We start from the raw sequence: 22,467 nt of genomic DNA on the forward strand, positions 1-22,467 counted from the left end.
CTTGCTCTAGCCAGAGCGGGCCCCATTGGTGCACAGCAAAGTCCTTTGCTCTTGGCACCCGACCAGTAGGGGGGGGGGGGGGGGGGGGTAGAGTGTGTGTGTACAGTGCTTCATGAAATGTATGTGTGTCCAGGAAACGTGGATATTGGTAATGTCTGCTTTAGGCTCAGGTGTTTCCTGTCTTTGCAGGAGTGCATGCAGGGTTCAATGTCAGCGAGATAGCTTGGCACTTCTAAGCTCGTTATTGTTGCAGGCTGCTCTTTGTAGTTTTACAGGGGAGTAATATTTGCGTGATGGCAGCTGTGTGTCCTTCGGATAATCATGTTATTGCACACAGGCTCTAGACTTGGCTGAAGACACTGGGCCCAGAGTTATCTGAGGGCATCCGGTTTAACCAGAGCTTTGGTCTGCTAGTAACGCTTTATATTAGATTATTTATATAACAAGAGGCACACACATAGTCAGACAGAAAAGCACTAAAAGTAATTAAGTAACGGTAAATTGCTAATTCGTAGAAAGACACGCACATAGAATGCAGATTAAAAAGTTAACCAATTGGGTGGAGGTGAGGGTAACAAACTATATCTTCCTCGATTATACCAACAATACAGAGATAATCCAGTCAACGAAATAGTGGTTGTAAGAATACGGCCGCAGGAGCTACCTGTGAAATTACCACCCATGTATGTGGATCCCGCTGAAGCCGAGGGAGGTATAATGGAGTTAGAGAAGGGAAGAATGTTATGCAGGTGAGTGAGGACCCAAAAGCGCTTTAACAGAAACAGAGTATTTTAATGTCAAAACACAGGGAAGACATAGATCCTCTTCAGATGTATCGATTGACAACATAGACAACCCGCAGAGAGGGCGACAAATAAATCATAAAGTCCTCTGATCTTAACAGGAGAGTCCCCTTCTAGCAGCAGAGGAGAATAGCAGGGTTAGCGGCGACAGACTGCTGGTCTCTCCGGGTAGGCGCGGGTTGTAGAGGACAGAGGTACCTGATCACACGTAGCATCTGATGAAGAGGCAGATTACGACAGGACAGGACAAGGGTGAAGCAAACGAGAATCTGACAAAGACAGAAGCAGAAACAGAGAGAGAAATAGAGACCTAATCAGAGGGAAAAAAGGGAACAGGTGGGAGAGGGTAAACGAGGTAGTTAGAGGAGATGAGGAACAGCTGGGGGAAGGAAAGGAAGAGAAGGTAACCTAATACAACCAGCAGGGGGAAACGAAGTGAAGAGAAGGAACAGGAACAAGACATAACATGACAATACATGACAGTACCCCCCCACTCACCGAGCGCCTCCTGGCGCACTCGAGGAGGAAACCTGGCGGCAACGGAGGAAATCATCAATCAGCGAACGGTCCAGCATGTCCCGAGATGGAACCCAACTCCTTTCCTCAGGACCGTACCCCTCCCAATCCACTAGGTACTGATGACCACGGCCCCGAGGACGCATGTCCAAAATCTTACGGACCCTGTAGATAGGTGCGCCCTCGACAAGGATGGGGGGGGGAGGGAAGACGAACGGGGGCGCGAAGAAAGGGCTTAACACAGGAGACATGGAAGACCGGGTGGACGCGACGAAGATGTCGCGGAAGAAGAAGTCGCACTGCGACAGGATTAATGACCTGAGAAATACGGAACGGACCAATGAACCGCGGGGTCAACTTGCGAGAAGCTGTCTTAAGGGGAAGGTTTTGAGTGGAAAGCCATACTCTCTGACCGCGACAATATCTAGGACTCTTAGTCCTACGCTTATTAGCGGCTCTCACAGTCTGCGCCCTATAACGGCAAAGTGCAGACCTGACCCTCTTCTAGGTGCGCTCACAACGTTGGACAAAAGCCTGAGCGGAGGGGACGCTGGACTCGGAGAGCTGAGACGAGAACAGAGGAGGCTGGTACCCGAGGCTACTCTGAAAAGGAGATAGCCCGGTCGCAGATGAAGGAAGCGAGTTGTGAGCATATTCTGCCCAGGGGAGCTGTTCTGCCCAAGACGCAGGGTTTCGAAAAGAAAGACTGCGTAAGATGCGACCAATAGTCTGATTGGCCCGTTCTGCTTGACCGTTAGACTGGGGGTGAAAGCCGGAAGAGAGACTGACGGAAGCCCCAATCAAACGGCAAAACTCCCTCCAAAATTGAGACGTGAATTGCGGACCCCTGTCCGAAACGACGTCTGACGGAAGGCCATGAATTCTGAAAACATTCTCAATGATGATTTGTGCCGTCTCTTTAGCAGAAGGAAGCTTAGCGAGGGGAATAAAATGAGCCGCCTTAGAGAACCTATCGACTACCGTTAGAATAACAGTCTTCCCCGCTGACGAAGGCAGTCCGGTAATAAAATCTAAGGCGATGTGAGACCACGGTCGAGAGGGAATGGAAAGCGGTCTGAGACGGCCGGCAGGAGGGGAGTTACCGGACTTAGTCTGCGCGCAGTCCGAACAAGCAGCCACGAAACGACGCGTGTCACGCTCCTGAGTGGGCCACCAAAAACGCTGGCGAATGGAAGCAAGCGTACCCCGAACGCCGGGGTGCCCGGCTAACTTGGCAGAGTGAGCCCACTGAAGAACGGCCAGACGAGTAGGAACGGGAACGAAAAGAAGGTTCTTAGGACAAGCGCGCGGTGACGGAGTGTGAGTGAGTGCTTGCTTTACCTGCCTCTCAATTCCCCAGACAGTCAACCCGACAACACGCCCCTCAGGGAGAATCCCCTCGGGGTCGGTAGAGGCTACTGAAGAACTGAAGAGACGGGATAACGCATCAGGCTTGGTGTTCTTAGAGCCCGGACGATAAGAAATTACGAACTCAAAACGAGCGAAAAACAGCACCCAACGAGCCTGACGCGCATTAAGTCGTTTGGCAGAACGGATGTACTCAAGGTTCCTATGGTCAGTCCAAACGACAAAAGGAACGGTCGCCCCCTCCAACCACTGTCGCCATTCGCCTAGGGCTAAGCGGATGGCGAGCAGTTCGCGGTTTCCCACATCATAGTTACGTTCCGACGGCGACAGGCGATGAGAAAAATACGCGCAAGGGTGGACCTTGTCGTCAGAGAGGGAGCGCTGGGAAAGAATGGCTCCCACGCCCACCTCTGACGCGTCAACCTCGACAATGAACTGTCTAGAGACGTCAGGTGTAACAAGGATAGGTGCGGATGTAAAACGCTTCTTGAGGAGATCAAAAGCTCCCTGGGCAGAAATGGACCACTTAAAGCACGTCTTGACAGAAGTAAGGGCTGTGAGAGGAGCTGCCACCTGACCGAAATTACGGATGAAACGACGATAGAAATTCGCGAAGCCGAGAAAGCGCTGCAGCTCGACGCGTGACTTAGGGACGGGCCAATCGATGACAGCTTGGACCTTAGCGGGATCCATCTTAATGCCTTCAGCGGAAATAACAGAACCGAGAAATGTGACGGAGGAGGCATGAAAAGAGCACTTCTCAGCCTTCACATAAAGACAATTCTCTAAAAGGCGCTGGAGGACACGTCGAACGTGCTGAACATGAATCTGGAGTGACGGTGAAAAAATCAGAATATCGTCAAGGTAAACGAAAACAAAGATGTTCAGCATGTCTCTCAGGACATCATTCACTAATGCCTGAAAGACAGCTGGAGCGTTAGCGAGGCCGAACGGCAGAACCCGGTATTCAAAGTGCCCTAACGGAGTGTTAAACGCCATTTTCCACTCGTCCCCCTCCCTGATGCGCACGAGATGGTAAGCGTTACGAAGGTCCAACTTAGTGAAAAACCTGGCTCCCTGCAGGATCTCGAAGGCTGAAGACATAAGGGGAAGCGAGATCTCGCCATCACGGTTGACAACTCCATCGTGTCCTCCTCCCAGAGCGCTAAGAACCTTGGCGTGATCCTGGACAACACCCTGTCGTTCTCAACTAACATCAAGGCGGTGGCCCGTTCCTGTAGGTTCATGCTCTACAACATCCGCAGAGTACGACCCTGCCTCACACAGGAAGCGGCGCAGGTCCTAATCCAGGCACTTGTCATCTCCCGTCTGGATTACTGCAACTCGCTGTTGGCTGGGCTCCCTGCCTGTGCCATTAAACCCCTACAACTCATCCAGAACGCCGCAGCCCGTCTGGTGTTCAACCTTCCCAAGTTCTCTCACGTCACCCCGCTCCTCCGCTCTCTCCACTGGCTTCCAGTTGAAGCTCGCATCCGCTACAAGACCATGGTGCTTGCCTACGGAGCTGTGAGGGGAACGGCACCTCAGTACCTCCAGGCTCTGATCAGGCCCTACACCCAAACAAGGGCACTGCGTTCATCCACCTCTGGCCTGCTCGCCTCCCTACCACTGAGGAAGTACAGTTCCCGCTCAGCCCAGTCAAAACTGTTCGCTGCTCTGGCCCCCCAATGGTGGAACAAACTCCCTCACGACGCCAGGACAGCGGAGTCAATCACCACCTTCCGGAGACACCTGAAACCCCACCTCTTTAAGGAATACCTAGGATAGGATAAAGTAATCCTTCTCACCCCCCTTAAAAGATTTAGATGCACTATTGTAAAGTGGCTGTTCCACTGGATGTCATAAGGTGAAAGCACCAATTTGTAAGTCGCTCTGGATAAGAGCGTCTGCTAAATGACTTAAATGTAAATGTAAATGAAGTGGATAACGATTCTTAACTGTTATGTCATTCAGCCCTCGATAATCTATGCAGGGGCGCAGGGACCCGTCCTTCTTCTTAACAAAAAAGAACCCCGCTCCGGCGGGAGAGGAGGAGGGAACTATGGTACCGGCGTCGAGAGCTACAGACAAATAATCTTCGAGAGCCTTACGTTCGGGAGCCGACAGAGAGTATAGTCTACCCCGGGGGGAGGTGGTTCCCGGAAGGAGATCAATACTACAATCACAATACTACGACCGGTGCGGAGGAAGAGAGGTGCGCAGATCGTGATATTCCTCCGGCACCCCCGTCAAATCACCAGGCTCCTCCTGTGAAGAAGAGACAGAGGAAACAGGAGGGATAGCAGACATTAAACACTTCACATGACAAGAGACGTTCCAGGAGAGGATAGAATTACTAGACCAATTAATAGAAGGATTATGACACACTAGCCAGGGATGGCCCAAAACAACAGGTGTAAAAGGTGAACGAAAAATTAAAAAAGAAATGGTCTCGCTATGATTACCAGAGACAGTGACGGTTAAAGGTAGCGTTTCACGCTGAATCTTGGGGAGAGGGCTACCATCCAAAGCGAACAAGGCCGTGGACTCCCCTAACCGTCTGAGAGGAATGTCATGTTCCCGAGCCCAGGCTTCGTCCATAAAACAGCCCTCCGCCCCAGAGTCTATCAAGGCACTGCAGGAAGCTGCCGAACCGGTCCAGCGTGGATGGACCGACAAGGTAGTACAGGATCTTGAAGGAGAGACCTGAGTAGTAGCGCTCACCAGTAGCCCTCCGCTTACTGATGAGCTCTGGCCTTTTACTGGACATGAAGTGACAAAATGACCAGCGGAACCGCAATAGAGACAGAGGCGGTTGGAGATTCTCCGTTCCCTCTCCTTAGTCGAGATGCGGATATCCCCCAGCTGCATAGGCTCAGCACCCGAGCCAGTGGAGGAAGATGGTAGTGATGCGGAGAGGGGGGCAACGGATAACGCGAGCTCCCTTCCACGAGCTCGGTGACGAAGATCAACCCGTCGTTCTATGCGAATAGCAAGTTCAATCAAGGAATCCACGCTGGGAGGAACCTCCCGGGAGAGAATCTCATCCTTTACCTCCGCGCGGAGACCCTCCAGAAAACGAGCGAGCAAAGCCGGCTCGTTCCAGTCACTGTAGGCAGCAAGAGTGCGAAACTCAATAGAGTAATCTGTTATGGATCGATTACCTTGACATAGGGAAGACAGGACCCTGGAAGCTTCTTCCCCAAAAACAGAACGATCAAAAACCCGTATCATCTCCTCCCTAAAGTCCTGATACTGGTTAGTACACTCAGCCCTCGCCTCCCAGATTGCCGTGCCCCACTCATGAGCCCGTCCAGTAAGGAGAGATATGACGTAGGCGATACGAGCTGTGCCCCTGGAGTAAGTGTTGGGCTGGAGAGAAAACACTATCACACTGGGTGAGGAACGAGTGGCATTCAGTGGGCTCCCCAGAGTAACACGGCGGGTTATTAATTCTGGGCTCCGGAGATTCGGAAGCCCTGGAAGTGGCCGGTGGATCGAGGCGGAGATGGTGAATCTGTTTCGAGAGGTCGAAGGCTTGGGCGGCCAGGGTCTCAACGGCATGTCGAGCAGCAGACAATTCCTGCTCGTGTCTGCCTAGCATCGCTCCCTGGATCTCGACGGCTGAGTGGAGAGGATCCGACGTCGCTGGGTCCATTCTTGGTCAGATTCTTCTGTTATGCAGGTGAGTGAGGACCCAAAAGCGCTTTAACAGAAACAGAGTATTTTAATGTCAAAACACAGGGAAGACATAGATCCTCTTCAGATGTATCGATTGACAACATAGACAACCCGCAGAGAGGGCGACAAATAAATCATAAAGTCCTCTGATCTTAACAGGAGAGTCCCCTTCTAGCAGCAGAGGAGAATAGCAGGGTTAGCGGCGACAGACTGCTGGTCTCTCCGGGTAGGCGCGGGTTGTAGAGGACAGAGGTACCTGATCACACGTAGCATCTGATGAAGAGGCAGATTACGACAGGACAGGACAAGGGTGAAGCAAACGAGAATCTGACAAAGACAGAAGCAGAAACAGAGAGAGAAATAGAGACCTAATCAGAGAGAAAAAAGGGAACAGGTGGGAGAGGGTAAACGAGGTAGTTAGAGGAGATGAGGAACAGCTGGGGGAAGGAAAGGAAGAGAAGGTAACCTAATACGACCAGCAGGGGGAAACGAAGTGAAGAGAAGGAACAGGAACAAGACATAACATGACAATACATGACAAAGAAAGTCGAGAAAAGTGGATAAGGTGAGTCAAAAGAAAAATATAAAATGTTTTAATTGTAACGAAATTGGACATTTCGCCCGGGAGTGTAACACTCCCTGCAAACGTCGTCAACAAGGTTGTAATTTAACTGTGGGGAAGGTCATAGGCGACAATCGGGTAAAAAAAAGGAAGGGTCAGATGCAAAGACAGTGAAATTAAGGAGAATCCTAACTGAGGAAAAACTTTGGGTCGTTAAATTAGGGCTATTTTCTGTTGTCCAGAGGCCGGAGTTACAAATTTAAACAGAGAAGATGGGTCTATTTGCGGAGAATCTTAGTCAGTTCCAGTGTAGGTAGTATAGTGGTGAGCGCAGCAGTCTTACCAACGGCAATCCACGGTTCGGTATCCAGCCGAGGCGATTAACTAAAACTGATATTAGATTGTAATTCACCTATTTGCATGTTTTGCCGGAAAAATACGGTCGCCAGTGTTTGTCTAAATTAACTGAACGTTTATTATGTGTTTTAGATTGAATTGAAAAGGCATTAAAAATAATGGCGAGACAATTTCGAGGTAATACGCTATTTTGCCCAAAATGATCTGGTGGAATAATGTATTGAGATGGGAGTCGTATTTAAATAAATGTATCACAGAAGAGAAAGTCACCTAAAGTTAAATGTAGGGAATAACGGAGAGATACGATACAATTTCGTGCTATCCGGATGTCATAGCGCTTTATGTATCAACTGACATACGATAAATTTAGCACAAAACATAGGTAAGAATAGTTTAATTGTAAAAAGTTGTGATTGTTTTTCCAAGTATTGATTTTTGGTTAGGTAACGCCAGTGAATTCGAACAAAAAGTAACGTATTCTAAACATGATCTGTTTTCCGTTTTCATTGCGGGGAAAAAATAAAATGTTTTATCTTAAAGGGACAGTGCACGGTTATCACAGTGGTTTGAGTGTATGGCAGTGTATAAAATATTTTGGGATGACAATTTGAAGATAGACTGAATGAGTTACATTACATGAAACATCGAGAGATTTAAAACAAATGATGTGAAGGGATTATCAGAATTATTAGGTTTCGTTGTTGTAGTAAAAGTTTGGGTTAAGGGGATTTCCCTGTTTAAAAAACAAAAACAACGAAAAGACAATTACGATTTATGTCCATCGAAATGTTTTATAAAATTAGCAAATTTAGAGATATTGGTTGGTGTTGTAAATTATAATTCAAGTTTTGAACAGATGTGATAAATTAGGTTTGGTTTATCGAACAACAATTATTTACAATTCATTGAAAGTCGCTACGAATTGGGCTGAGGTTGAGAGCTTGATGATGACGTCACTAGCGAAGCACTATTGGTCGCCACGGAAATTACGTTGTGAATGGGGGTAACGGAGAAAATTGTTTGTCTGTTAATGTGTGCATTAGTGGTTCGAGTCACTTTTCAGAAGTTGATAAAAATGACAAAATACATTTTTAAAAGTAATTTGAGAGTCGCCAGGATAGTCAGGAAAGACGCTAAAAACTAGCAGCTGATACGTTAGGTAGGCATCATAAGATTTGTGGCGTTTATTTGGATTGAATTAGGCTATGAGAGAGGGAGACTGGATGTCGGAATCGTAAAACATCGTAACAATGGATTCTGATGGTTGTCGATTCCAGGTTTGATTGTTTATTTAACACCAGTGAATTTGAGCACTGTTTCCATAGTGTGGAACCATGTTAGGATATTTAAAGTTTGAAAAGCAACCTCTATAGAAAAACATAACTGCATATGTTTCGGGAAATTAGCTAGGTTGAATTTGGCAATTCGAGCTTTTCCCCTGATACGTAGACATCCGTAACAGGGGCAATAGGTTTTTTTTCTCCCTTGAGGAACTAACAGATGTGAACGTGAGTCTCTGAGTAATTTTGCCATCTGAAGCATTATAGTAGTGAGTTTTCGTATAGTTTGTTTTTAGCTGATAAAAGTGGTTTGTTTATTTGTTTACTGGTTATGGTCAATTTTAGTGGCATTTTGAGAGATAGCAGAGAAAGGAATTACTGTTTAAATCGGTAAATATATATATTTAAGAACATATATAAATAGCACAGATACTTTTTAAACTAGATAAGCCACTGGACAGAGAATTGATACAGGATTGGAATGAATGGATGCCCAAGAGAGAATTGGACATACATGATAATGTCAGAAAATAAGGATCATTTACTAATCCTCCCTAAGTCATTATTTAGGGTATATAAGGTTGATACCTGGGCAGAGCCAGACATATGAGAAACTGTTTGTTAACCAAGCCTGTATGTCCAGGATTTTATGCATTACAGGTGAACTACAGGTGAAGTCACTCAATCCAGTCCCAGAGGCTTGTTGGGGGGACCATACCAAGGACTCCTGGTGACAGCTAGCTGAAAGAGCTACCCGGATTCATATCGCATGGTGGGAGGGTAAGACACAATGACACTGTCGAACAATAAACAGTGTTCGAGAGGAGAACTGGAATTAACAGAATTCCGGGGGCCATCTCTCGAATGAAGTAACCCTCCCTGTCTTTTCACCCCTGTTTTTGTTCATAGAAGTGAAGATGTGTCTGGCTCCTTGCTAAGTGATGTGTTCTCGGGGAGAGGGTGGGGCTTCACATGGAAGCTGTTCGTCTGAGCTGTTTTATCGTGGGGGACATATTCCTGATACAGCACGTCCTACTTGAGTATGCGGAGAGTGGTAATTAGACCCATGGTTTAGACGATGAGAATTTTGTTCCAAAATAAGCATAAGAGATCCCTAGATCTGGGTAGACAGGAAGTTAGAGTAGAGGTTGGGAAGGATCTCTCAATGGAGTTTTATGTAGATCAAAATGGAGTCTCTAACTACATGGCAGTCTAGGGCTCTGAGCCATTATGGCATATATCGGTGCAGGTACCAATATTGATCGTGGACACAGGTCATAGCTCATTTGGAGAGAGAGGGCTATATGAATCCAATCACCCAGTATGGAAGAAGGTAGAGTATAGTGAAGGTGAGAGTTTTTGATTGTAATCAAGAGAGAGGGATGTATTGCATAAAGATATGCCTAACCCTTTAAACTGAAAATGAAAGAGGATCTAGGGTTGTGGTATGGATATGACCAGGTCTTGGTCGACACCCTAGTACGGTTCTGGGTAGAGGAGTTTAGGCCGGTATGGTAAAGCTGTTCACGAAAGCAGGAATGCCAGATAATGACAGTTGTATGGATTTGCACTATTTAAATCCCCAGGTTCCTCCCTTTACAGTGACCGGAGGAGATTATTACCGTTTGGCCCGGTACAGTACTCTTGGGAAATTATGTCAGGGCGAGGTTTTATCGACAGATTGGACAGGATTATGCTCCATTGTAATGCCTTTCACACTCATTCAACACCAATACATGAAGTATAGCCAAATGGGAGAAAAGAGCTATTCCATCCGGGTCTCTTATTGACTAAGTATACATTGATAACATTGGGGTTCCAGGGGGTGCCAGATGAGTCAAAGCAAGAAATCAGATCCTAGCAGGATTAGAGTTAAGCATTTCCGGGGGGTCTACTCTCAATAAGAACGTGGACTGGATTAATTATATTTATGATAATCAACAGCGCTTTAACAAGTATACCAGAGATGCTATTAAAGGTTTTGCAGAACAGACTGAAGCAACCAGCTGGATGGCTTGGCAGAATAGAATTGCATTAGATATGTTAATGGCTGAAAAGGGAGAAGTATGCGTGATTATCAGGACCATGTTTGTGCTTACATCCCAAATAACACAGCTCCGGACGAATCAGTGCCCGAAGCCTCAGCTGGTTTGACCACCCTGGCTCACGGTTTGGCAGAAAACTCTGGGGTGGATACTTCTCTGACTAATTGGGTTTGATAGTACGTTTGGAAATTGGAAAAATGTTATGATCATTGTGTTATGGGCTACATTCACCTGTGTGACTGTTTTAGTTTTATGTGGCTGTTGTCTAATTCCCTGTGTGCGAGGCCTTATTTCCAGGACTCTGGAGAAATCGATGACAATAGATGGTGCGGTATGGGCCGATTCCAGGTTCTGACCCGTGGAGGACTGAATGCATGTCTACAGAACAAGTGGACGAATCTGGATCTTTTATTTGTGGGGAATTTATATTTGATGAGACCATTTTTTATGTTTAGGGAGGCTAGGTTGTATCCCATCTCAATATTAGACTGTTTTTTAATGAAGATTGTAACGAAAATCCTGATGAGAAGAGTTATGATTCTGATGTAGGCCTGAGAAACAGTTAGGGCGAATGCAAGTGTTGGGTTATGTTTAGGTGATGTTTTGATGACAAGAAATATCTCTAATAAAAATAGAAATCGGCTTTTTAATATTACAATATAACTACAATGTGTGATTGAATGTATAATATTTAGGGTGGATATGTTAAGGGAATTTTTATCAATGATGACTAATTATGTATACATTTCAATCAGGACTGACTAGTCCAAATGCTATCATGTACTGTACATGTATGAATTTTCTCTATTGCTCCCATTCCCAATTGTATATAATATAGTCAGGAGTTTAGAACAATGCCTTGGTACAAATGAATGAACTATCTCCAGATGGCAGGGACGGACTATCTCCAGACTGTCTAGAATGCTATCTACACTGACTGACCTTGGCTTTAGGCGAGGAGGGAAGGCTCAAGAACTATAGGGCCTCTCTACCAGTGTCAAGAAGAGATAGAACATTTAGAAAACGCTGACGTCATTTTCAGTTTATAACCTGTGGCAAAATGTGTATGAAGCAGTACTCTCTTGAATTAAACGCTGTTACCTGACTTTTAAGACCGGGGCTCTGTCCATTCTTATAAAATATTAGGGTCTTACAAACCCTTAAATGCATAGACAGAGTGTTTAATTTTGATTGGGAAATAAAACAGAGGAATTTAGAATTCCTTCAACACAGAGTAAGGGTTTTGCATAGGCGCTTTGTTGCATTTTCTTGTGGGACTAGTAAAAATGCCTGCAACATAAAAGGTTATTAACTGGTTCTTGTGCTTTTAAAGTTCTGTTCCGGAACAATATGGATTACTTTTGTTCCATGTTCTATTTCTGTTCCTTGAAAATGTTTGCTATTTTTCTGTTTTTTTGGGGGGTCCTGCAATTCTACACATTTTGTCATGCCTTATGATGTGAGCATATGCTAAAATCCAGGGGGTGGTTTAGAAAAGTCAGTTTAATAACACTTTTCTGTGGATATTTTCTCTCAAATTTCAGCATAATGACCAACCACCAAGACAACCGGTAGAGTAAGTTCAAAGGTAAAATAGTTCAACAATCTGGCTTGCAGAGGTCCTGAGAAGACCTTTCCAAACAATTTTATTGTATTATGTCAGACAGTGACTAGCTAGCAAGCTATCACCGGATGATGTATCAGGCTACATACAGTGCCTTCCAAAAGTATTCATACCCCATGACTTATTCCACATTTTTTTTGTGTTATATAATCTAAATTCAAAATGGATTAAATATATTTTTTTCTCACCCATCTACACACAATAACTCATAATGACAAAGTGAAAATATGTTTTTAAAAATTGTTGCACATTTCTTGAAAATGAAATACAGAAATATCAGATTTACATGTGTATTCACACCCCTGACTCAATACATGTTAGAATCACCTTTGGCAGCGATTACAGCTGTGAGTCTTTCTGGGTAAGTCTCTAAGAGTTTGGCACACCTGGATTGTAGAATATTTTCACATTATTATTATTTTAATTCTTCAAGCTCTGTCAAGTTGGTTGTTGATCATTGCTAAACAGCCATTTTCAAGTCTTGCCATTGATTTTCAAGCCGATTTAAGTCAAAATTGTAACTAGGCCACTCGGAAACATTCAATGTCATCTTGGTAAGCAATTCCAGTGTATATTTGGCCTTGTGTTTTAGGTAATTGTCCTGCTGAAAGGTGAATTTGTTTTCTTATATCACAGTTAAACTATGTAACTGCTTTAAAGACACTATTGGCCTCATGGTGAATCTCCCTGGTCCTTCTGGTTGAATCTCTGTTTGAAATTCACCGCAGAGATTGAGATTGAGACCTTACAATCATTTGTATGTGTGGGGTACAGAGATGAGGTAGTCATTCAAAAATAATGTTAAACACTATTATTGCAACTTATTATGTGACTTTTTAAGCACATTTTTAATCCTGAAATAATTTTGGCTTTTCACAACAAAGGTGTGGAATACGTTTCTAAAAACATAGTTCCACTTTGACATTCTGGGGTATTGTTTGTTGGCCATTGACACAACATCTCAAATGAATCCATGTTATATTCAGGCTGCATTACAACAAAATGTGGAAAAAGTCAAGGGGTGTGAATACTTACTAAAAAGACTAGTCCTCACTTTTATCTCACATGAAATGCACCAACAGCCTCAGCAAATAATATTTGCAAACGTGATTGGTTATGGTAACGTCGACTACTATGATCTTACTGGCATACTGCGTCTTTGGTTGTCCAGTGATAATCTAATGATGATTCTGTAACCTACGGTATATCTCTTGATTTGGACCCCAGAATAGGCCTCATAAATGGCCAACAGGCCTAGTAAGAGTTTCAAGATATTTTTCACTGTGGTGACTGTTCTGTAGGAATGATACAAAAAATACATATCACATCTTAATTTAAGAAGTTAATTATTTGTTTATTATTCATTTGTTTAAGTATTTCTATCTCCAAGATTCACCCACCCGAAAAATATAAATTCCGGCTTATTCAAAAATTAAATGAAGGAATTGTTATTGACCGCATCAAAGGAATGAATCAACAAAATCAAAGTGGCAATAATCATAATCATTATTACAATAATAGTTAAATCATCAGAATATCCACATTCATAACAAATCCATGTACAATGGCAATACACTCTTCAATATCACTCTTTCCATTAATATACACAAATCCCCGAATGTCTGTCCTTTTTAAAACAAAAATAGAGGGGTTGGGGGACTATGGCTTGTCAAGGGGTATGACTATGAGTGACCTGTGGGGTTGAAGGTTCAAGGTTGAGGGAGGGTTGGCGAGTTGGAGGCACACTTAATAGAACTTGAAGAAATGGCTAATAACATGGTGTTACTTGCATGGAAGAGTTGCTTCACAAGTAACAGTGTGATCTGAACCAAATGTTCAGCCTGACAGAGGGGCCTATGAGAGGCAGAGTTCGGGGAACTAAATTGGAAAGATTAGATAAGGGTTGTCTGGATAATTATATACATCAGAATGACAACCATTGCAAACATTTAATGTAGAGAACGTAAAACTTAAATCAAATAACAAGGAAGAATCCTAATAGTTACATGGATTTTAAAAAAGGAGATGGAGGTCACTGGAAATATTATCTTAGTTATTCTATATACTGTATATGTACAAACATTGCTTGGTCACCCAAATATAATTTTTAAAATTGCCTCAGTTGATGAGAAAATTAGTGTAAGCCAGAGATTGTTTTGAGAGGCATAATTAGGTGTGTAGGTGTTCAGAGGTGTCAGATAGGTCAGTGTCTGCACAGAAAGTGCATCCCAGACAGCTGTCCTTTAAAATGCCAGTGTGAACCTCTCCACTCCAACATTTCTCTTTGAGGAGTCAAATATATCATTTACGAGAAAGGGAGAGAGATTAGAGGATCGAGGAAAAAACTGTACACCCTGCGTATACAAACAAACTGTATATACACATAGACATACTATATATACACACACATATCCAGTATATACACAACAACTGTACACACACTGTATATACACACACATTCAATCACTTAAAAGGTATTAACCTCTAATCTCTCGCTCTTTTGATGTGTCATTTTTCAGTGGTCAGAGGCGAAGGAGGGCACAGGGTTTTATTTAGCTTCTGTGTCAGTGGAGTCCACACAAAGAAATCAAATGGAAGTTATACAGAAACTAGGCTCCAGAATTCGGTCTCACCACACTGGAAAAACATGATAAACTCGCGTCTTCTCCACTAAGCTCACATCAGAGACAGAAATAGGAAAACAAGAACGTGATGGTAAGGATGTCCTCTTCTAAGGAGTTTTTAGATCGTCTGTAAAAATGGAGAGCTCCCCAGCGATTGTCAAGTAGAGAAACAACATCCATCCTCTTATCTCTCTTCCAGGGATTACAAGAGAGAAGCGGAGGGGTACAGGTCACTGCAACGTGCAAATCATTGTGAGGGGAGCAGGTAAAACAACCGTTTGTGTTTTTTTCCGTCACAATCCCAGGGCAATCTTTCTCCACAAAAGGGTAATGTTCCATAAGATTGTCTTAAGAAAACTCAGTTGATAAAAAATTGATAATTTCTGGACTGTCATGAGATACTAGAGTCATAAACATTTGCGCAGGAAGATTTCCAATGAATAGTTTTTGTAGTACTACGGTAAGAATAAGCATTATTATAGAAATATAAATCATAGCATTGTCTACATTTTTCAAAGTTTTAATTGAAGCAATATTTTGTTTTGTAGCAGTTTCACTTGTAATAGGCTGTGCATAATTAGTTTCCTTTAAATGTAAAACGAATAGAGATAAAGAAGAAAGAACAAAACCGAAACCATGGGAGATATGAACAGGAGCAGAAAAGTCTAAAAGGGGTGAACATAAACTGAGGTGGTTGAAAATGGTTAAGAATAGATAGAAAGAGAAATGGGTAGATAGTGGGTGGACTGTAGAAAATGTTAGGAAGGACAAATGCAAGAAACATTGTGAGATCATTGAAAAATGTAAGGAAAGAAAGATTACAGCACCTTTGAAATGCATCTTACACACAGTAGCTCTCCCTCATTTCATTTACTGCTCAATCCCAAAAAGGTTAATATCATGTCAATCTGCATAGCTGTTCTTCACATGCTTGATGAGCCAACAAAACCATTTCCCGAGATTGGCACGTCTTTAAAAGAAAATCAAACATCTAATCACAAGCATCAAATACAGATTGTCCAGCCATCCAATCAGAGAGAGAGGGCCCAAGTAAAGTAGGATAAATAACACAGCAGATCCTTACATGGTCAGCTGTGGCTCTGGACTATCCTTAAGGTCAGGAGAATTGGACCAATGGCCCAACTTCTCCCTTTGTCAGCCAATCGCATCACGAGAGAGCGCTCTTGATATATGGCCAGGCCATGCGGGCTGCCCATGTTGCCTCAGCCAATTAGGTTCCAGATTGTCCTCCACGAAGCTGCGTGATTGGCTAAGAGGAGAAAAGGAAAACAGAGAGAGAAGGAACGGGGAGGTGCTTGATGAGTTGCTATCCAATCATAGCCATCCCACTGGGCACAGACGTCATTTCAATGTCTAATTTTGATTTATATTTGGTTGACTTGTCAACTAAAGTGAATTTAATCCATGTCATTGGATTTAGGTTAAAAGTAGGGTGAAAAAAATACTACATTCCCTAACGTTCCTAATGAAATTCATAACTACATCACATTTAGCCTTTTTGTTTAAATGATGTAGAATCACTGTTGATTCAACCAGTTTTTGCCCAGTGGGATAGATCTTGTAATAGATGGACCACTGTATCTGATGGCAGTCACTCCAAAGATGGATTCATCTCTGTCAGTTTGCGTTCAGCTCTGAGGCAATTATTTGTTTACCTGAGTCTCTCAATTCTGCGTCTCTGAGGTATATTAATGGCAATGCTCATATATCAACCAGTGACCCTGTATAGTCCCATATCTTTACTCAATGCAGATGTAAAGCCCTAGTTGCTTTAAAATACATTTTTATTACTGATATGAATGTTTTGGCACTCGAAAGGTAGCCCTATTAGCTGACTTAAGCTAACTACATCAAACTCTCCCTATTAATAATCACATTTGGTTAACTTTTAATTCAACACTCATAGCTAAATCTCTCTCATATCTCTGAATCTCACCCACTCTACGTTATGGCTAATCCCCTAGTACTGATTCGACACAGCATTGGCAGAGCCATTTTGACCCTATACACTAAGTGCCGAATCCTAACTTGAGATCTGCATGTTAAACTCAGACTTACTCGTAAAGCATGATGCCAATGGGAGAACTGCAAAAATATAAATCAAGTTAGGATTTGGCCCTTAGTAAATGGACTCTTAATCAAATACAAGAGTTAAATAAGACTGACGTTGGGTTCTGCAAAACCAGGACTGTCTGAAGCATGTTAATGCTCTTGAGACGCTAAGCCAGCTAAGGAATGTTATCCAACTAGTTATAAAGCACCACCAGTGTGAATCTTAAAGGGCCAAAATAAACCCAAATTCACATCAAAACAAAGATTACAATGGACAAGTTATACACAAAACAAGAGGACATGACAACACAGTATCACAGTATTCACTGACAGGTGATATCTGAACAGGTGACACAAAGCAATCAATTCCTTTAAGCGCACGGTGTAACATATTTTAGATTTGAAATACTCTTTACTAACAATGCCCCCAACAAACTTTGTTTTCTCAAAATGTTGTTACATCAGCATTCATCATGCTCAGCTACGTTAGCGACAGGGTAGCCTAGTGGTTAGAGCGGTGGACTAGCAACCGGAAGGTTGCGAGTTCAAACCCCCGAGCTGACAAGGAACAAATCTGTCGTTCTGCCCCTGAACAGGCAGTTAACCCACTGTTCCCAGGCTGTCATTGAAAATAAGAATATGTTCTTAACTGACTTGCCTGGTTAAATAAAGGTACAAAAAAAAAAAAAAAAAAACTTAAAACAGTCCCTCGAAACGACATGAAGAAAGTCTATGCCACATATACATTTGGCTGAGCACTGTTTGACTACTGGCCAAAATGTGATTATCTGAGACCCAGGCACTTAAGGCTAGACTTAACTGGCTACCCCAAAATAAGAATCAAATAAATTGGTTTTGGTACTAAACAGAAAAAGCCATGACAACAATTTTGGAAGTGTACTAGGTGTTACAAGTGATTACGTTATATGCCTGGACACTGAAGGTCCAAAAATAGCATTCATTTTATATTTTCAACCACTTCAAATTGCCGGTAAACTTTTTACCTGACAACTTTGCTATTGTCTCATTTGGTTTAAGCACCCTACTGGACCCAGCTCCCACTCCATTAAACAATTGCACACATAGGGACATGACACACACATAACAGACAAATACATAAAAGAAATAGGCTACCTTGACAATAATAGACAGAGTGAGAGAGACAGACATACAGACTGTGGGAAACATGAAAGGCAGCGCTATGACACACACACTTGATTTGGAGATGGCACTGTTTGTGTCTGGAGCACCAGTTGATCACACACAGGTTCTGAGATTGAGAAGAGAAAACATTGCACGAGTCCAGTCCACGAATGGGAAGTCCCTTAATTAACACATTTTTGAAAACATCACACACTTTCCTTAGGCCATAGGCCATGTCTGTGAAATCCCAAAAATGAAACCGTATTCTGCTTGTTCTGCACTCTGTAGTTAGTCTGCATTTTAAAAAGCATAGTTATTTTGGGATCTTGATAAGACTGCTTATGTACTATCATCAAATAATATAATCTTTCTGTCAATATCATCTCCGCCTGTTATTTGAAAACCCTGTTAAAATACACTCAAAGGCACTAAGGAAACCAAACTACAAAGCCAGATGACCACATCTCTACCAATGAAATTTGAGAGCTGGAGTTTTCAGGACAGGAAATGACAAGACCTTTATCGATGGAATTATGGGATACTACACGCATGTATATAGTAGGATGCTATTGGCTACTGAGAAGTCTTTAGGGAGTGAGATGTTATATAGTGTTTGCTTACGGTCTATATTTGATTAAACAAACACACAAAGCAAAATCTCACATAGTTGCTTGGTTTGGTGATTAGGCCTATACCAGTGTTTTATAGGCTCTATAGTTTGATCGATTGAAACAGTACATGAGGATCCCACAATGTCAGCGATAACTAAAAGGTATCATTATCTTGTCCTGCAAGACAGATACTGACCAAAGCCCAGTTTGAGCATGACGGAAATGAGGTCCATTGGAAAGCCCTTTTGTTGTCTTGTGTGATAATGCTGAACGTACTGTACAGTTAAATGTACAATGACTGCTGCCCCCCACACATTTCTTCTCTCTCTGGTTTGAGTACACATAAAATAAACTGGAAAGATTGCAGTCATCTCATCCTCCTCAAAAAAGGAAGGAAATGTGGCAAGACTTTTTTATTTGTGTCTTCTCTCTCTGATTTGGTTTTGTGTTGTTTTTGACCTGCTCCCTCTCCTCTATGCCCAGTCCTGCTGTTGTAGTGCTCTCAGCTGCCTCCGTGCTTGTCACTGGGGAGGATGTAGGGTTGCCACGGAGCTCTCCATTCTGGGGTGGATTGGGATGGAGATGAGGAGTGGGGGGAGGAGGAGGGTCTACGGGTGAGGAGGGGACTCCATACTCATTCCGGGGCAAGCTGGTGGAGGAGATGCCCGAGGAAGAGATAGTAGGGTCAGGATCAGTGGTCATCCCTCCTTCTTTTTCGCCTTCTTTTTCTCCTCCTCCCCCTCTTCCACCTTCAGTATTCACACAGGGGTCTGCTGAACCCAGGGAGGAATGCTGGGCCCCCTAGCAAGACAGAGAGAGGGAGGGGAGAAGAGGAGTAGGAGAGGGGAGAGATGGGAGTGGGAGAAGGGGCATTCAGTGGGGGATTTGTGGCATGGACAAGGGTGTAAAGGAGTCAGCCAATCCAGGGAAGAGAGAATGAGGCAATATGAAGAGTCATATATGAAGCAGGAAATGTGTAGAGAGAAGGCAACAGGGAGGATGGGAGGAGAGGGAGATATAAACAAGCAAGGAATAATCAAATAAAAAGAGGAGGCCAGTGAAGAACAAACAGGTGGGTAGAGGAGAGAGTAAATAGGTGAATCAGTTACGAATGTAGAAAGAAAAGAATGGAGGAAATAGTGTGGGGTGATGTTGGTCCCGATAGGAAAGGATCAAAGCAGGAGGTAAAGAAAGAAAGGATTGTGTGAGAAAGCAAAGGGAGGGAGAGAAATAAGTGACAAGGGATGGGAGGAACAACGGAGAAAGAGAAATAGAGGAAAATGAGTTACAGAGCAGAAGTATGAGGTACACCAGTAGAGATGGACAGCATAGGAGAGGGGATACAGTCAGAAAAGTAAAAGGTGGAAGGAATTACAATCTTGGGTTGACCAACATTTCAGTTCCTTGATCTTCGTATGATGCTGAGTTAGGGACGGGTGTCAAAAGGAGTCCGAGCAGTCAAGTAGAATGAGAGTTGTGTCAATCTTAGCCAATGAGATTAATTTCAAGGAGTTTCTATACATTCTAATTTGTATTATAAACTGGGTGGTTCGAGCCCTGAATGCTGATTGGCTGACAACCGTGCCATATCAGACCGTATACAATTACATTGCTAACCAGTTTATAATAGCAATAAGGCACCTCGGGGGTTTGTGGTGTATGGCCAATATACCACGGCTAAGGGCTGTATCCAGGCACTCTGCATTGCGTCATGCTAAGAAAAGCCCTTAGCCGTGGTATATTGGCCTTATACCATACCCCCTCGTGCCTTATTGCTTAAATATACTGCAGTGAAGGCTTGAAAACCATGGTGACACAAATATTTATGACTCTATAACTTGATACAATCGTGTCATCTTAATTAATCTTACTCACATTAAAATCCATGCACATTTCAGGTTTAGCATGGTTTTTGCTAAGCTTTCAGTCAATTGACCTTTGTCAGAGCAAAACTTTCACAGAAATAAATAAATAAATAAAGAATAAAAAGCGTTCACCGAAAGCTTAGCTAAGACCACAATAAATGTGAAGAAATTCAATATTGTTTTTACATGCGCCTTAGTTCCCTTGTCAAATGTGTGGTTGATTCCCACACGTCATTGAACCTTATAAGTACTTTAACCTTTAAATAATAATAAGTACTTTAAAATAAAAACATTATAGATGATAATATTATAGTATTGCATTATTATAATAGTCTAACATGCAGATGGGTTACTTTAATTCTTAGAACTTTAGATGCGAATTGGAGAACATAATGACTAAATACTGGTCTACAAAGCTCGAATAAGAAGCTAGTATTCAAGAGCTCTTGAATAAAATCTCAACTGTGTCTAACCCACCAATCAGAATTTCTAAGCCATACCCATTGACCAATTATCAATGGATGCTCATTCATTTACCAAATCTGTAAAGCACTGGGTTGGAATTTGTAATAAGCGAATAAGTCAAAAGTTTGGTTTTGCTACCTATCCTTACCTACATTGGCGCAGAATAACGTCATTGCAAATACCAGATTGATTTCAGTTCTTAATTAAATCAAGCTCTGAATGCAAGTCATCATGTCCAGTCCTGTTCAATGCAGTCTGTGTTGGAGCAGTAGGAAAGAAAATAGCTGGGTTATTGGCACTGATGGAGGTTGTGTTCGATTGAGGAAATGGTGTCTATAACCTATCCAAGTAAAAACAGAAATGTGGAATCATTTAAAAGATTTCTACACAAATATAGTCTGAATTGACATTTTCTCAAATGTGTAATAACTTCATTGAACATTAAGGACTAAAGACCATTCATATGAATGTACCAAGGACTATGAAGTCTTAAGATGTGAACGAAGCACTGGAGAAGTGAAAGTCAGAAAAAAAGGTATTTCAAGAGGGTTTTATGATCTGCATCCAGTACAGAAATTAGACGGAAAAAGGCCATTTGTTTTCAAAACTAATTAGCATTAAAAATCAGGGTGGGTGTATCCATTGTGTGTAGCAGGTGTTTCCATCTCTAGAAAGAGAACAAAAAATGTCCTCCAAAAAGTGTAATTGAACTGGCAGACCTTTTCTCTTCTCACTCAGAACCTTGTAAAGCACACGGCGATAACCAATTTCAACAGATATTACCGTTAGCATACATGCTAATCCCATTCCCTACTTGGTGCTAGCAACAGTAACAGGAAATGTGTTATGGAAACAAGGGGAACAAGTGGTATTTCTCTACCAGTGCTGGATTACTTTCAAACCAGTTCTACAAAAATGACTACAAACCCTTTCACATTATTTATCCAAGTTTAGCCAGACCTGCCAATACAACTGGGAAATTGTGTGAATATGTTATGATAAGAAAGTTAGCTAGCTGCTAGGTAGCCAACCTATGCTAATAAAAGAAGCAGCGATCCAGTCAACTTAACAAACGTGCATCACTCACTGTTAAAGATCCATATGTGCAGAGTTTGCTTACTTGAACAACTTGGTGTTTATGTTTGTACAAAAGCTGCAACTAATAAAAGTTAGGAGATTGTAGACAAAAACGACACATAGTGGATGAATTGTGCAATGTTAAGTGCATTGTTAGTATGTTTTGGTACGCAATTCTCAAATGTTCTTACCCAGCAACATGAATAGGAAATTATTAATAAATTGCTGTTTCAAACTAGGTATATCATTGTGGAAATTAGTTGTACAAACCAACCAAATATTCCGGAACAGTGGTATATGACTGACATACATATAAAGGACACTAGACAACTCTCCAAGTATGACCCAGAGCAAAAAGAACAACAATACAGTA

The 22,467-nt window shown here is 42.7% G+C and overlaps 1 pseudogene; it reads right to left on the bottom strand.

Annotated features, from left to right (window-relative positions):
* Window positions 1-13,577: 13,577 nt before the first annotated feature.
* LOC115104264 (ras/Rap GTPase-activating protein SynGAP-like) overlaps window positions 13,578-22,467 on the bottom strand; it is a 44,210-nt pseudogene continuing 35,320 nt past the window's right edge.

Source organism: Oncorhynchus nerka, linkage group LG3 (assembly GCF_034236695.1).
Source record: "Oncorhynchus nerka isolate Pitt River linkage group LG3, Oner_Uvic_2.0, whole genome shotgun sequence".
Taxonomy (NCBI): domain Eukaryota; kingdom Metazoa; phylum Chordata; class Actinopteri; order Salmoniformes; family Salmonidae; genus Oncorhynchus; species Oncorhynchus nerka.